The sequence below is a fragment of the Phodopus roborovskii genome, unplaced genomic scaffold (genome assembly GCF_943737965.1).
Source record: "Phodopus roborovskii unplaced genomic scaffold, PHOROB, whole genome shotgun sequence".
Classification (NCBI taxonomy): domain Eukaryota; kingdom Metazoa; phylum Chordata; class Mammalia; order Rodentia; family Cricetidae; genus Phodopus; species Phodopus roborovskii.
This window is the reverse complement of record NW_026126424.1, coordinates 9,828,104-9,842,310: the sequence shown is the minus strand read 5'-3', so window position 1 is coordinate 9,842,310 and position 14,207 is coordinate 9,828,104. Positions and strand designations below refer to the sequence as shown.

The following is a 14,207-nucleotide window of genomic DNA, read 5'->3' as shown; positions in this document are numbered from 1 at the left end:
CCCTGACCTTATTAGATTGTAAAATAGCACATAAAAATTTCAGACCAATGAAGCAAACTAGAAATCCAGAAACTAAAGTGTATATAGGAATTTAGACATGATAAAGGTGGCATTTCAAATTAGGAAGGACAGCAGGCTCATCACCAGCAAGTCTGGGGCAGAACGTCTATTACAAAAGATTCTCCAGATGGAGCAAAGGTTTTAAAACTAAAACCACTAAAGGGGATTATTTAACAATCTGGTTACCTTCAAACCTGTAAATCACAATACATGAATTTCTGTGAGATGAAAATAAAGTTTCGTAAATGAAACCAGCACAAGTAGCCTGGGAAATAACATTTATTGCAAACATTAGGTTGTTTCTCTCACAGGTAAACAAACTACAAACTAATAAAAATCTTATTATGGCTATCCTAAGCAGGTGTGAGCTGACTACAAAGACAGACAAATCACAGAAAAGGAAATAGAAGTCACCCAGTGTATGGAAAAGTGCTCGAGTCATGTATAATAAAAAACATGAGTTTAGAGCTACGACTAGCTTCCACGTGTTTGGTAATGGGTTGTGGGGAAACTGGCCTTCTTACACACTGCTGGGAGAACAGAGTCAATGGAGGCAATCTGCCAAACTTTATCAAAGAAGGTACAGATTAGGAATGCTGGAACAAACCTGTGTGCCAGCAGCACATCTTCCTAGGGATCTAAAAGATAAACTTGTGCACAGAGAACATGGTGTTCACTGAATGTTCGTAATGGGAAAACAATAGACATCTAAATGTCCTAAGTATTAGGGGCTGTTAATAGGATGCAACAGCACAAGGCAGCTCTACGAGTAATACAACTGCAAAATGTGTCCTAACCAATGTACAGAAAGTGCTAACTTCTGCATTTAAAAAGATCTGTAAACGTTTTCAAGCAGCCATTGTTACTACAGGCTGGTGGGGAGAATTTCAAGTCTCCGATACAGAATTAACAAGGTTGTGTACTCTTTTCTGGACATTTAACGACGATTTTGAATTTTTAATGTTTTGCATTAATTAGGGGTTTTGTCGGTACAATATATAGTTTTTAAAACTCCCCTCAAACCGACGCTTATTTGCATTTGGGAAGTGGAACGCTAACCTTGTGCAAAGTTAGACTTGTCTGCCACAAGGGACAAGACAGTAGTAGTAGTAACTCCTGTTTGGAGCTGGCAGGCAGAGTGCCCACTCCAACCCTTTGCACTCAAATCGTGGAGGAAGAAAGCAGTCAACCCCAGAAATGCAGATTTCTGGGCCTTTTCCCAGATCCACTGAAATGGCATCCTGAAGGGATGACTGAGGTCTGGACTTACTTTACAGGATCCACTCGAGATTTGGGGGAGGGAGTGTGCACTCAGAACGCCGTCAGGCTAGCCTGAGCAGCGAGCTTCCTCTACCTTGCGGGTGGACACTGGACTTGCTCCAGACGTGGGATACCACGCACGACCCAGGCCCGCCCCTCGCTCCCAGAGGCCCGCTCCGAGGCCCCGCTTCTCTACTGTCCCCCTTTCCCCTCTTCTCCGCACGGGTCGCCTGGCTAATGAGGACCACAAGCGGCAGGAGCTGCAGGTCGGAGTTGCGCAGCAGCACGCAGCGGGAGGCGTCCTGCGGCTGGGCCGGGAGTTGAGGCTGTTTAGACAGCTGAGAAAAGGAACACAAAGGTAGAAGTAAAAATCAAACTTCCCGAGAGCTTTAAAAACACTTCGACTCCGCCGGGACTCGAACCCGGAACCTTTGAATGCCTTCAACCTCTAGAAGTCCAATGCGCTATCCATTGCGCCACGGAGCCACCTGTTGGAGTTTGCGCGCATCTGCCCTATTAAGCCAGAGGCCCCAGCCCCGCGCCCGGCCCACTGCAATCTCGGTTGTCGCCGGAGTCGGAGCCCGGCGGCGGCTGCGCTTCACACACCTCCCGGGGGCCGCGGCTCCTGCGGAGCGGACCGCCGCTCACGCCCGTCCCTCCCCGGCTCCCTGCCCGCCCCGCGCCCCCGCCTACCAGCTGCGTCCGGCGGCCGCTGCCGCCCCGCCCGGGCCGCCGAGGCTGCAGGCCGGGACCGGCCGTTGCGCCGTTGCTCCGGGCCGGTGACGCCGGGCACTTCCGCCGCACCTGCGAGCGGCGCGGGCGAGCGGCCACGCCCGGGGCTGCCAGGCGAAGGCAGCGACCCCGTCCGGTCCCCGGGCTCTTCCCGTACGCCGGCGCCTGCGGCCGCGAGTGCGGGCGGCGGCCACGTCTGTGTGCGTGCTTGTGCGTGTTTATCTGCGCGGGGCTTCGGGGGGGGACGGGGTCTGGGTTGCATTTCGCTCCCCACAGACCCAGAGCCGAATTTCTGAGGTATCCGGGCTCTGGTGGCCTGAGGGGGGCGACGCGCCCCGCACCGAGGCATCCTCCCGGCAGCTGGTCCGCTGTGCCTCGGAGGAGGAGCCGCCGCGCAGCCGCCGATGCCCGCGCGCTCCCCACGCGCGTCCGAGTGGGCGCCCCCGCCCCCCGAGGCCGACGGCGCGCGTGGGGGGCGCGCGGGGGCGAGCACCGCGGCTTCGGGGCGCGCGGCCGAGCGCCATGGCCGCGTCCTCCCCCACCCCGGCGCCGCGGCCAGAGAACCAAGCGAGACACCCGGCACCTTTGCTCAGAAGGGCCGGGTCGCCGTGAATCCGAGCTGCGGCGTGGGGAGGAGTGGGTCTCCAGTGTCCCCACCCCCCACCCCACCCCAGAACCCCGGACCCGCATCTCCATCAGAGCCACCCCGGAGCCACGCGGAGAGAACTAGGGAAATAAAAAACCCCGGTTGCTATGCAACGGCCGCTGCCAGACAAAAGCCCCGGCTTGGGCTCCAATCAGCGTGCGCCCCTCCCGGCCCCGCCTGCATAGGAAGCGTGAGGCGCGACCTGATGCTGACACCTTCACACCAGACCAGCATAGGTCCCAGTCCACTGGGTGGTTGGTCCCTGCCGGGCGGAACCAGCCATCAAAGGATAGGTCCTTGCCTAGCACGGTGTACTAAAAGGAGAGGGAATTCTCTGGGAGGGTCTAGTGGGCGAGGGCATTTTAATGTTAAAGGACAAGTACCAGCATCCCCTTTCTAGAAAAGAAAATCGCCCCTGTAATAAGTTAAATCACACACGCTGGGGCCCCGTCTAGTGAGGCAAACTGTGAAGAGCCAGATTTTATTCTGCGTTGCAGGTTATATATTATCTTTCATGGCTGTATCGATATGGACAACAAAAGCAGTAGCCAGAGGGTCAGCATGCTTATGTTGCTTTATGTTGGTTCCCTGAACTCAAGATTCTCCCGGGAACAAAGCATATGGGCCCCAGATGCATGCTTGAACACAAAATGGTTTTCATTATAGGAGAGGAATGCTGAGCTGGGTAACTACTATGTTTTATAGTGAGCAGTAAGCAAGCCTGTTCTTTGTTCTTCAGGGAGACATTACCTCATCTCTCAAAATTGCCCCTTGCAAACACAACTCTGAAAAAAAAAAAAGGCCCAAAGAACGAGTGATCAGCCTTGCATTCTTGGCACACCCAACAAGAGCGTGCAATGACATTAGTGGTGGATTGCCTCTACAAACAGTAAGTGACAGAGTCCTGTCTGATGCCAGGCCTAATTCATTCCATACAAACCATTGCTTTAACAACGAGAATTTCAAACATTGTTATGCCTCTTAAAACGGGCAATACACCTCTAAAGAGAACAACAAAATAAAACCAGCCATTTATACATAGTATTTTTTTGAAAGCTGCAGTGTGCTATGCACTGGTGACATTTCCAGCGGTTCTTAAAAGTTGTTCACAGCTCAGGTAGGGAGAGAGATGCTCAATGTTCTATGGGAAAACCATAAGAAGAATTTTGCCTGGGGGCACTGTGCAAAATCTCAAATTTTGAGGAGTCATTGACATGGTTAACAATTATGACTCACACTCCCAAAGCTCTGAGAACGGAGAATAGAGAAAACCATATAGTAAGGAGAGATGTGCAAGTAATTATTTCAGCTAAACAAATCAAAGAATTGTAGCTATTTGATTTCTTCCACTGGTGAGACTTAAAACTCCTTACCTATGAAAATCAGTGCTGCGACAGCATTAGCAGGGACTGTGGGAAACCAGGCTTGTGTGGGTGCAGCACTTTGGACAATCAAGGTTGTCCTTGACACAGCAGAATGTGTCTGATATGTCAAGCTTCTCTGACAGCAGTGTATACACAGTCTGGCTTTGGGGGCAGGTGTGCTATCCTAGGACAAGAATGGGGTGTGTATTTGGTTGCTGCAAAAGGAGAAAGATTCTCCTTTATAAGCCAAGCTGACTCAGATATATATATCTGAACCAAGAATTTTCAAAAGGACAAAAAGCAAACTCTTCTGTCAGCAGAGGGAGCCAACGCATGGGTTACTGGCACCTTCCACAGAGCAGAACCCTGCTCTTTGCTAGAGCTCTCCACAGAAGAAAGCTCTAGTCCAACAGGACCTTACTTTGGTGTTCAAACCCAGTTCATGTCTTTAGGGGTGTGGAGCAACACTTTCCATGATTACTCAACAGTATTATTTTCAGTTGCTATGTTGTTCTAGGTTCAGTGCCCAGAAACCATTTCTGCATTCTCCTGAATAGCTAAAAATCTATTCCTAATAAGTTTTGTTAGCTTGGCTTTACCCTAGAGGATAATGTTGGTGAGTATTTTGGTATGACACAGTTAGGCCCACTGTGGGAGGTAAAGTATAAATTTAAAACATAATTATTAACTTCAAGGACAATGCAAATTCCCTGAGAGATACGTGACCTATGGATATGAAGCATTATGAATATAATGTAATGCGATATAGGAAAAACTGGCAAGTTGCAATTGGGTATCCCTGCCAGTAAAATGTCTTTTAGACTGAACCCCCAAATAATATGCACAGACTACTATGTACCCCAAGAGAAATTAGCAAAGGATAGATTTTTAGAAAATAGACAATGTCTCAAAAATAAAACATACAAAAAATGGAAAACAGAAATGAATAAAATATCAAAATATCTGGTAATGGTTTGAGATAATGGGCTGTGGAGTTGGATTGATGTTCAAATCTTGGCTCTGCCTCTTGGCTTCAAGGCTTGATTCCTAACTTCTTGGAGTTTTCTTTTCCTGATCTGAGAAACCATTAAAGTGTTTTGAGGAGTAATGCTTGCAAGAATTTATCTCAGTCTCTGGTACAAGGTAACTATGACAACTAGCTTTTGATATTATTAGCAAGCATCTCTCAAGAAATAAATAAATAACTTTAAAATCCTGGAGGAACAAAGTTAAATTTGTTACAACCCTAATAACATTTCCCATCTCTCTACTCTACCCCTACTCAGCATGTACCATATTTGTTACCACTTATCTCCTCTGCTTGGAAACATCTAAATTGAACTTCAAGATTTTCCCACAGTTTTTCTGCAAGAAGTTTGAACAGCTAATTGTTTTCATTTGTTCAACTACATGGTTTCCACAAACAAGGGTGTAGACCACCCCAAAGGACTTTTGAAGACAAGTGTCTTGCCAGATAAAATATGGAGCAACATTTAAGGGATAGAACTTTTTATCGTAAAATGTTTAAGTGCTGGGTTTCAGCCAGGCAAATAGCCAAACTATAATAAGCATCGAGACTGGAGTAAAGGAAAGAAAATAAAAGTTTCAAAGGTAAAGCAAAGCGGACATTGGGCCAGAGATAATGATTATCTTGTAAAGGTACCTGATGTCAAGCCTGAGGACCCAAGTTCATCCCATCGTCAAGACCCACGTACTGGACGGAGAAAACCGACTTCTGAAAGTTGTCCTCTGACCCCGACACCCGCTCATCACCACCACATATACACACTAAAATAAATGTAATTCTAAAGAAATTTAGACATCAAGGCTGGAAAAAAAGGGAGCAGAAGAGGCAGAGGTGAGCGGATCCTTGTGGAAGGTGTCCAGTGGGAGTTACAGGAGGCTACGAGGAAGATAAGGTTGGCAGAGTGGAGGCCGGGCTTGGCACAGGAGTTGGAGCAGGCTTGATTCCGATGAAATGTGGGCTTAGACAGTGGGAACGACTGGGAAAGTCTGCACTTTAGAGTGAATAATCCAGGAGGTAAATAAAGTATAAGCCGAGCAGAGTGTGGCCAGAGGGCCAGTGAAACTGTTACTCTCCATTTTGTTTATAGTTAGTATAAGTCTGTAATTTGTTCATCTGGTCAGCAAACAGTGACAGGGCTTCTAGTTGTCAAATTAGTGACTTTAGGGGCGCACCAAGATGGAAAAGATACGTGCTTGGTTTGTACCGAAAAGAAGGGATGGCGGTCACATGGGCAGCGTTGAAACAAGACCATAGTCTTCAAGTGAGGTACCAATGTGGTGGCACAAGCCTTGGGGTAGTGGCTGGCACCCCGAGACATGGGAAGAGAGATGGAGGCTGCATCTGAAATGAACTACCTACCTCAGGAAGGAGTGTTGGGTAGGCTGTTGACCACAAACACACTTGGGGATGTGACGAAGATGACGAGACAGAGCCAGGGAAATGATAGAAACTGTGCATTGCCCTTGGTTACAGCTTGCAGAGAAGGGCATGAAGAGTCAGAGTTGCCATAACAAAGCCGAGCGTGTATGGCTTCTGTGGTTCTGTGCCATTATTTAAAAGAAGAGACTCAGCTAAGGATAAAGAGAGTGGCATCCAGCCCACCAAGGGAAGGGCTGGGGAAGAGCTAGTTGGATATCTCAGACAGACGGATTCTTGTTCAGAGAAGGGGGTCTCATTGCAATGGGAAACTGAGGCAAGTATTGAATGGCATTCCAATTTCAGACCTCATGGCTGGCTGTCTATAGCTGCCAACCAACCAGGTTTCAAGGTCTAGCAGAGCTCAGAAGGGATGTAGGACTAGTCTATAAGTGGTACTTACCACTCTGCTGCCTGCCGAGAAGGCTGGGCAAAGGCCCAGACTGAGCTAGAGCTATCAGACTGGACAAGTGTTGTACCCAGACAGACCAGAGAGTGCCCTACTGGTCCCTGGGAAAAGATTTCAATTAGCAATAATCATGGCAGGGATAGAGTCCATTGAAGATGAGGAACTGTACAAAGCCCAGTCTTCTGCGACACTGAGCAGAGAGACAAGGGCCCCCCTTGTCCTCCTGAGCCTTGCAAACTGGCAAAGCCAGACAAAAGAGCATAGATAAGCACAGGAAATGGCTTCAGGGTTTAGGTGTTAAGACCCATTATGTCACCAGGGCTTCTCTTCCTCACTTTGAATGCCATTAAGCAGATCTCTAGATTCTACCCCTGATTTCAGAATTAATCTGATTATCCTTCCACTGTATACGGGAGGGAGGTTGTGGGCTGGGGAAGGAAAAGTTGCATCACTAATTATGTTCAGCAGAACCTTTCAGTACATCACTGGTTTACTGATACAGGGAAACAGCAGCTCCAAGAGGAGCCAGCCAAGACTGAGCATGGAGCTTCAACTAGCTTCTGTCATAGACCCCACAGATGACTCCGGCGAGCCCTTGTCCCAGTACAGGTGTTTTTACTTGTCATTAGGTCCCTTAACCTAACCAGAAATAGCATCCATTTAAAACTCATTCATGCATTTGCTGTTGCTTTGTAAGAATCACATCTCTTTTGTTTTTTTTTTAAATAGTTTCCTGTGCTGGCCCTAAACTATCTGTGTAATCAAAGATGACCTTGAGGTAATGCTCCTGCCTCCACCTTCCAAGAGCTAGGATTGCTGGCTTGCCCTTGCACCACCGTGTCTGTTTGCATTGGGTGCTGAGGGTGAGCCCAGAGCTGTGTGCATGCTGGACAAGGAACATTCTACAAGCTACATTCTCAGCCCTCACTTGCCAAAGCTTTCAGATTCCATTGGCTTTACCTTGGCTCCGCCAAGTTCCATCAAGTTATGTAAGAACTGCAGGCAGTGGTAGTTTTCTAACCCTCATCCATTCCCCCCACCCTGTGATCACAGAATCTTATCATTAAATTGGAGACAGCTATTGGTGAGGTAGTCTGGCTGGTCTCCAAAAGAGGGAGGAGAGGAGGAGAATGTCGAAGAGGCAGGCATGGCGGGGTGGGGGTGGGGGTGAGCGGGTGGGGGGTGGGGTCAGGGCTGGGCCCAGAAGCATGTGGTGAGTCTAGATGCTATCATGTGACACTGGAACATTAATTAACTTTTTTCACACCCCTGAGAGAAACTCCACCCTCCCTCCCTCCCACTGGGGATCGTAGGTTTGCTCAGCAAGCGCCTTTGTTCACTGCCATCTTGACTGCCCTGCTTTGCTTTCTGAGGTGGGCTTCTTTGTAGCAAGCATTGTCCTGGATTTCACCATGTGGCCCAGGCTAGCCTTGAACTTTTCATGCTCCTGTCTCAGCTTCTCAAATACAAGGATTGCAGGTTTGTGTTGCCATGCTTGGGTAGAGAAAATCATTTCTGTTCCTCAGCATTGCCAGGAGGGTGAGCTGGGGACACCGACACACTGACTTGCCTGCAAGATCTAGTAATAGTGACTTAATGTTGATTCACAGATTACCCCAGGCCCTAGCAGCTTAAAACCTCAAAATGTATCATCTCTATCACTGTGGGTCATAGAGCAGCTCGGCTGAGGGGCTCTGGCTCAGGGTACCTTGGGAAATTGTCTGGGACTGTAATTATCCGAAGATTTGACTGAAGCTAGGGATCTGCTTCCAAGATGACTCACATTGCTGTTGGATGGAGGTCTCGGTTCCTTGTCATATAGACCTCACTATACAGGCTGCATCTAATGTGGGTGCCCATGAAGATGGCTGCGCTCCATCTTGGCACAAGGACAGAGAGTTCAAAGCTGTCCTCAGCAAGTCATAAGACCTAAAGGTCAAAGGTGTGGCTACAGTAGGATGTTTGTCTGTCTTAGTCTAAATAACAACAGACCTGAATCTGAGGTGTGGCTACTCCTGATCCTCAAGGCTAGGGAACAAGAAGTTGAAGCTAAGGTGTGGTTACTGAACCCTTAAAATAAGCGAGGAAGAAAATAAACTCGTGGCACTTCAGTATTGACCAATCTGCCTTCCTGATTTGTGTTCTGTCTCTCTGTCTTTTCTTCTTCTTCTCTAGCTAGCCTTTCCCTCTTCCACAATTACCCACTCAGGTACGAACTTGGGGCCGCTCGACTGGTTCCAATTGCAGCCCCATAAAGACAGCTCCCAACAATCTAATAGAATAATCTGCTAGAGAAAAGTAGGAACATGGAACACACACACACACACACACACACACACACACACACACGGTGATGAGTGAGAGAGTGAAATATACTCTGATAGCCTCAGAAGTCATAAACCATTACTCGTATCCATCATGTCACCTTCCACAGCACAGTATTTATGATGTTAGATCCTACCTTTTTTTTTTTTTTTTTTTTTTTTTTTGAGAATCCCTATGTATCTCAGGCTGGCCTCAAACTCACAATTCTACTGCTTAAGACTTGGGCCCTAGTGCTGGTATGTCAAGCCTGTGCCCTTACTGCTAGCTCAACTCCTGCTCCCTTAGAACACAGCACTTACACCCCTCCCCCTTCTCTGCAGTCAACACACACTGAAAAGGAAGACAGTTGAAGTGATTATTTTTTTTCACACTTAATTACTTTACTGAGCTGGAAAACGTCTATCTTCATGTCAGGCATGATCATGATTCAGAAACTTGGGAGTAGTTAGTTTGAAGGACATGGGACACACTGGGTTGCTCCTTGCTTCTTTGATACTTTCTTCTTAAAATGATCCATTTTTAATTATTTTTGATTATTAAGATATCAGGTTAGACAGTCACAACTAGTCAGATATGCTGGCTGGAATTGCCCTCTGTGTCTAGAAAGTCATACTTGATTACAAATGATTTATTCAATGCCTAATGATACAGGTGTATCACTGAATTCATCCAGAGTGGTAGAGGCCTATGGCGGCTTAATAAGGACCAGGATAAACGATTAGACTGAACAGATGTTTATTCAGGGAGAAATAACTCACAACATAGACAGATGAACACCAACAGGTTCCTGCTTCCAAGAATTCCTCCGGAAGTCATCCTGTCCCAGTGAGGCTATCAAGAGAGCTCAAGAGAGTGCTCTCCCCTCCCGAGCCTCCTCAGACTTAGTTCCCCAGGTCACTTCCTCCCCTGGCTCCACCCCTGCCCCCAATAGGTGTGGTCAGTGCCACAGAAGGAAACAAAGTGAATACCCCACTACAATTCCCCTTTTAGTCTAAAGAAAAGATTTAGGCTTGATAGAAAACTATACAAAACAGTGAATAACAAGTGTGCTCTAAGAAAAGGAAAATCAAGAACAAAACGACCTACATATCCAGTCCTAGGGTGAAGGCATAACGGAGTTTACAATAGAGTTGTCCTAAGCTGGAAAACGTAAGTCTAGTACCTAATATATCTAACTAGGAAGAGAAAATAATAGTTGTGATAGTTTAATCTCCAACCTCATCAAGACCTGAGAAGGAAAACAATGATTCTAGGGTAGACAGGAAGTGCAGATGGGCAACTTCCAAAAGGTGCAGCAAGGACAGAAACAGCAAGCTACCTGGACAGTTACCCAAGGTCTCATAGCAACTTTGGTACACCCAGTTTTGGCTAAGGTCAAGAGTACTTGACACACCACAACAACAGCAGAGAGGTAGAATGGCTGTCTTACCTTGACTTGGCAAGGTCAAGCAGTCTTCTATATTTGTCTCCTGCAAGCACATAGGACAGCATGTCCAAATCAGTGGTCAAGGTGGGGGCAATTCTTTGCCCAAGAGGCCATTAGCCGAAGTGAGGATGAACTCCAGAAGGAGCAACAACAGTGTCCGACATATTTTCAGGAAAGTGCACGGTGCTGTCAGGAGCAACAGTGTCTCATGTCAATGGAGTACTAATATTAAAACATTTAAATGCCATGTTCTGCATGTCTATGAAGTTATTGAAGATTAAGCATCTATGTCTGACTAATCTCATAGGTACAGGAAACATGAGTGAAGATAATCTGTACTACTCAGGACTTAGCTAAAAAAATGAATGAAACTTCCCTGAGTAAAGCAGGGACAAGTAACTAAACAATATAACTATGTACACATACATACATATAAATCCCTAAAATAGAGGTAGAGTAGAAATGTCTAGACAAGAGGTAGAACTATAAAGGGCAGCATAATAAATATCCCAAATTGTATCAATATACAAAATGTCTTGAATACAAGAAAAGTATACATACATAGAATATGGCAAGAATAAATGTGCATAAATTGTATCAATATGTGAAATGTCTTGAACATAAGTAAAAGTATACATACATAGAATATGGTAAGAATAATGTGCATAAAACATCATAAGTGGAAAGATTTCACACAATATAGCACAATACAATTCTTCCGGGAAGGGAATATAAACTTAATTTTACATAGCTTACCACAAATAAGAATATATTACAATGTAAGCTGTACAATACTATTATCTCACTCTTGCTCAAACAAAGTGAAACAAAGGAAACAAAGTGAATATCCCACTACAAGAGGCCTCCTGTTTAATCATCTTCCTAGGAGCAAGTGGAAAGGCCCAGGAAGAAAAGAGCTGCCAACTATCAAATTCTCCAGGGCACCAATGGAAAGATTAACCCTTGCCCTGTTGCCCTGAGATCTTTCCTAGTAGTCAAGGGTTTGTGTTTTTAAAGCCAGTGGCAAAAAAAAAATAACAAAAGTAGAAAGACCTCCAAGACACTGTCCTAACACATCCTGTGTTCCAGCCTTAAACATGACTTGTGGGATAATCTTCTTGTTCACTGTGAAGATATGTCTTTGCCAAGGCACCTTTTGATTGGCTTAATAAAAAGCTGAATTGCCAATAGCTAGACAGGAAGAGGTTAGGCGGGACTTCCAGTAGAGAGAGGAACTCAAGGGGATGAATCTCAGCACATAAAAGACACCAGCAAGACTTGGGGCAAGTTGGACATACAGAGCTAGAGAGAGATAAAAGCCACATGGCAGAATGTAGATTAATAAAAACAGATTAAGTTATAAGAGCTAGTGGGACAAGCCTAAGCTAAGGCCAAGCATTCATTATAATAGGTCTTCATGTCATTTTTTGGGGGCTGGTGATCCTGATGAGAAAGTACTCCTACACATGTCATATGCAGATGTTGGTGGATTGACTGAATGGATGGATTCATTAATTCAAGTACAAGGGAACCCAGGTTGATACTTAACTGGCAGGTGCTCATACAACACAGGGGCTAGGATCTGTTTCTATTGGACAGGCTTCTGTGTTGCTGCGCTGATCCCAAAAATGGTCCTTATTGCAAATCAGGCTACAAAGAAATGTTTGAAACCAATCTGATATGGTTTACTGATAGAACTGGCTAATGGAGAAAGGAAAGAATTTGGTTGGCTGTGGATTCGAAAGGGATGAAACACAGGAGTCTCAGAGGTGCAGTAAGATGGGTCTTGGGACAAGAATAAGAACTCAAAGTAGGTCAAACTGAAAATAGATCAATGTAGCTCTTCTACACCACCTGCATTCCATGCAAAGGAAGGAGCGACCACCAGGAAGAGTGGAGTAGGAGGGACTAGAGAAGTAACCAGAGGAAGAATGATGTATCAGATTCAGAGGATACATACATCACTGGTCTGCCAAGTTCAGGGCCATCAGAAACCTAGACTCCTATCCATCGCTAACATGTGACTTGTATCTCATGGTCCAGGATAGCAGCTCAGACTCCAACCATCTTGTCCACACTGAACAGTATGGGGGAAGGAGCAAGATGTGTGTGTTCTGTCCCCATTGAGGGGCTGTCCTGTGCATTGTAAGACACTTAGCAGCATCCCTGGCCTCTGCCACCAGTGCCACTGTAACTCACACTACCCCTGTGTAACAAGCAAAAGTGTCTACAGATACTGATGGATGCCACTTAGGGGGCAAACCACCCCAGGTTTGACAATTGGTGCTTTGGGCTGACTTCTCCAAGGCTGTCTGTGAGCCCTCTGCTTATAGACTACAGATTAGAACTTAGCTACAGAGGCAACAGCCTTGGAAACTGTTATCATCATTCCAGGCAACCATTCGCCCAGCTAAGTCAGGAGTTCTGGTACAAGAGGAGGAGAGAGACTGGGAGATGCAAGGACCCAGCTGAATGCTGGCTGTTTTGTTCCAGGTTCTAGCTCCTGGGAGAGTCATGTGGTCCCAAGCACAGCCAGTGACATCCTAGCTACAGAGAAGGGAGTCTCTGTTAGGAGTAGGTTTTTCCTTGTAGCCAGTCTGGTCCCACCGCCACACCAGCCCCAAATAACACACAGACACACTGTATTAGACATAAAGCTGGTGGCCTGTTTCTAATGTTTCTTATTGGTTGGCTCTGTCTTAATGATTAACCCATTTCTATTAATCTAAGTATTTCCACGTGGTCTTGTCTTACCAGAGAGATGGGCTGGCTTTCTTCTCTCCGTCCTCCATCTTGAATCTCCTCCCTACTATTTCCTCTCTCCTCCGTGTCTCCTATTCTTGCTTTCCTATTGGCCAACAGGGCTTTATTCATTAACAAATACAAGAAACGTATTTACAGAATGACATCTCCCCATCATCTCCTCTTTTCTGTCTAAAATAAAAAGAAGGGTTTTTACTTTAACAGTAAAATATATCACATAACAGTTATCAAATAAGAATCACAGTTAACAATATTTAGTCCATTAACATTTAGTAAGACTTAAAGAAAATATTCTATTATCTATCCTATCTTTGTGAGTCTAAAGTCCTATATGTAACTTATCTTTAATCCTAACTAAGGAAAACTATAATTGTAACTATCTGTCTTCAACTCCTTCAGAAACCACAGAAGGATAATATATAAACTCTAGAAATGACAGAGACATCTTACTACATAGTCAGTCACACAAAGTTCTTCTGTAATGTTCCATAGGCCATAGTGTGTCTGGCAGACTCCTCAGCAAAGCAGGATACTTTAAACTGCTCACGCATATTGGCAATTTGTCAGTCACTTTTCTCTGTGTCCTGCAGAATGTCTGGCAGACTTTTCCATGGAGCAGGAACCCTGTAGCAATTGTGCATCTTGTATCAGCAGTCATTTTCCTGTGGGTCCTGCATGTCCAGTTTATACAGCATAAAGTCAAACAGTCCAGACAAGAGCAGTATCTGGTCCAAATGGCTAGTCTTGCCATATTGGAAGTAAACTTTGATGTCCACCTT

The 14,207-nt window shown here is 45.9% G+C and overlaps 1 non-coding gene across 1 annotated transcript; it reads right to left on the bottom strand.

The window, feature by feature from the left end:
- Positions 1-1,721: 1,721 nt before the first annotated feature.
- Positions 1,722-1,806, bottom strand: Trnar-ucu (transfer RNA arginine (anticodon UCU)). The gene is given in 2 exon segments: positions 1,722-1,757; positions 1,770-1,806. It is a non-coding gene; the product is annotated as a tRNA-Arg (tRNA).
- Positions 1,807-14,207: the final 12,401 nt, after the last annotated feature.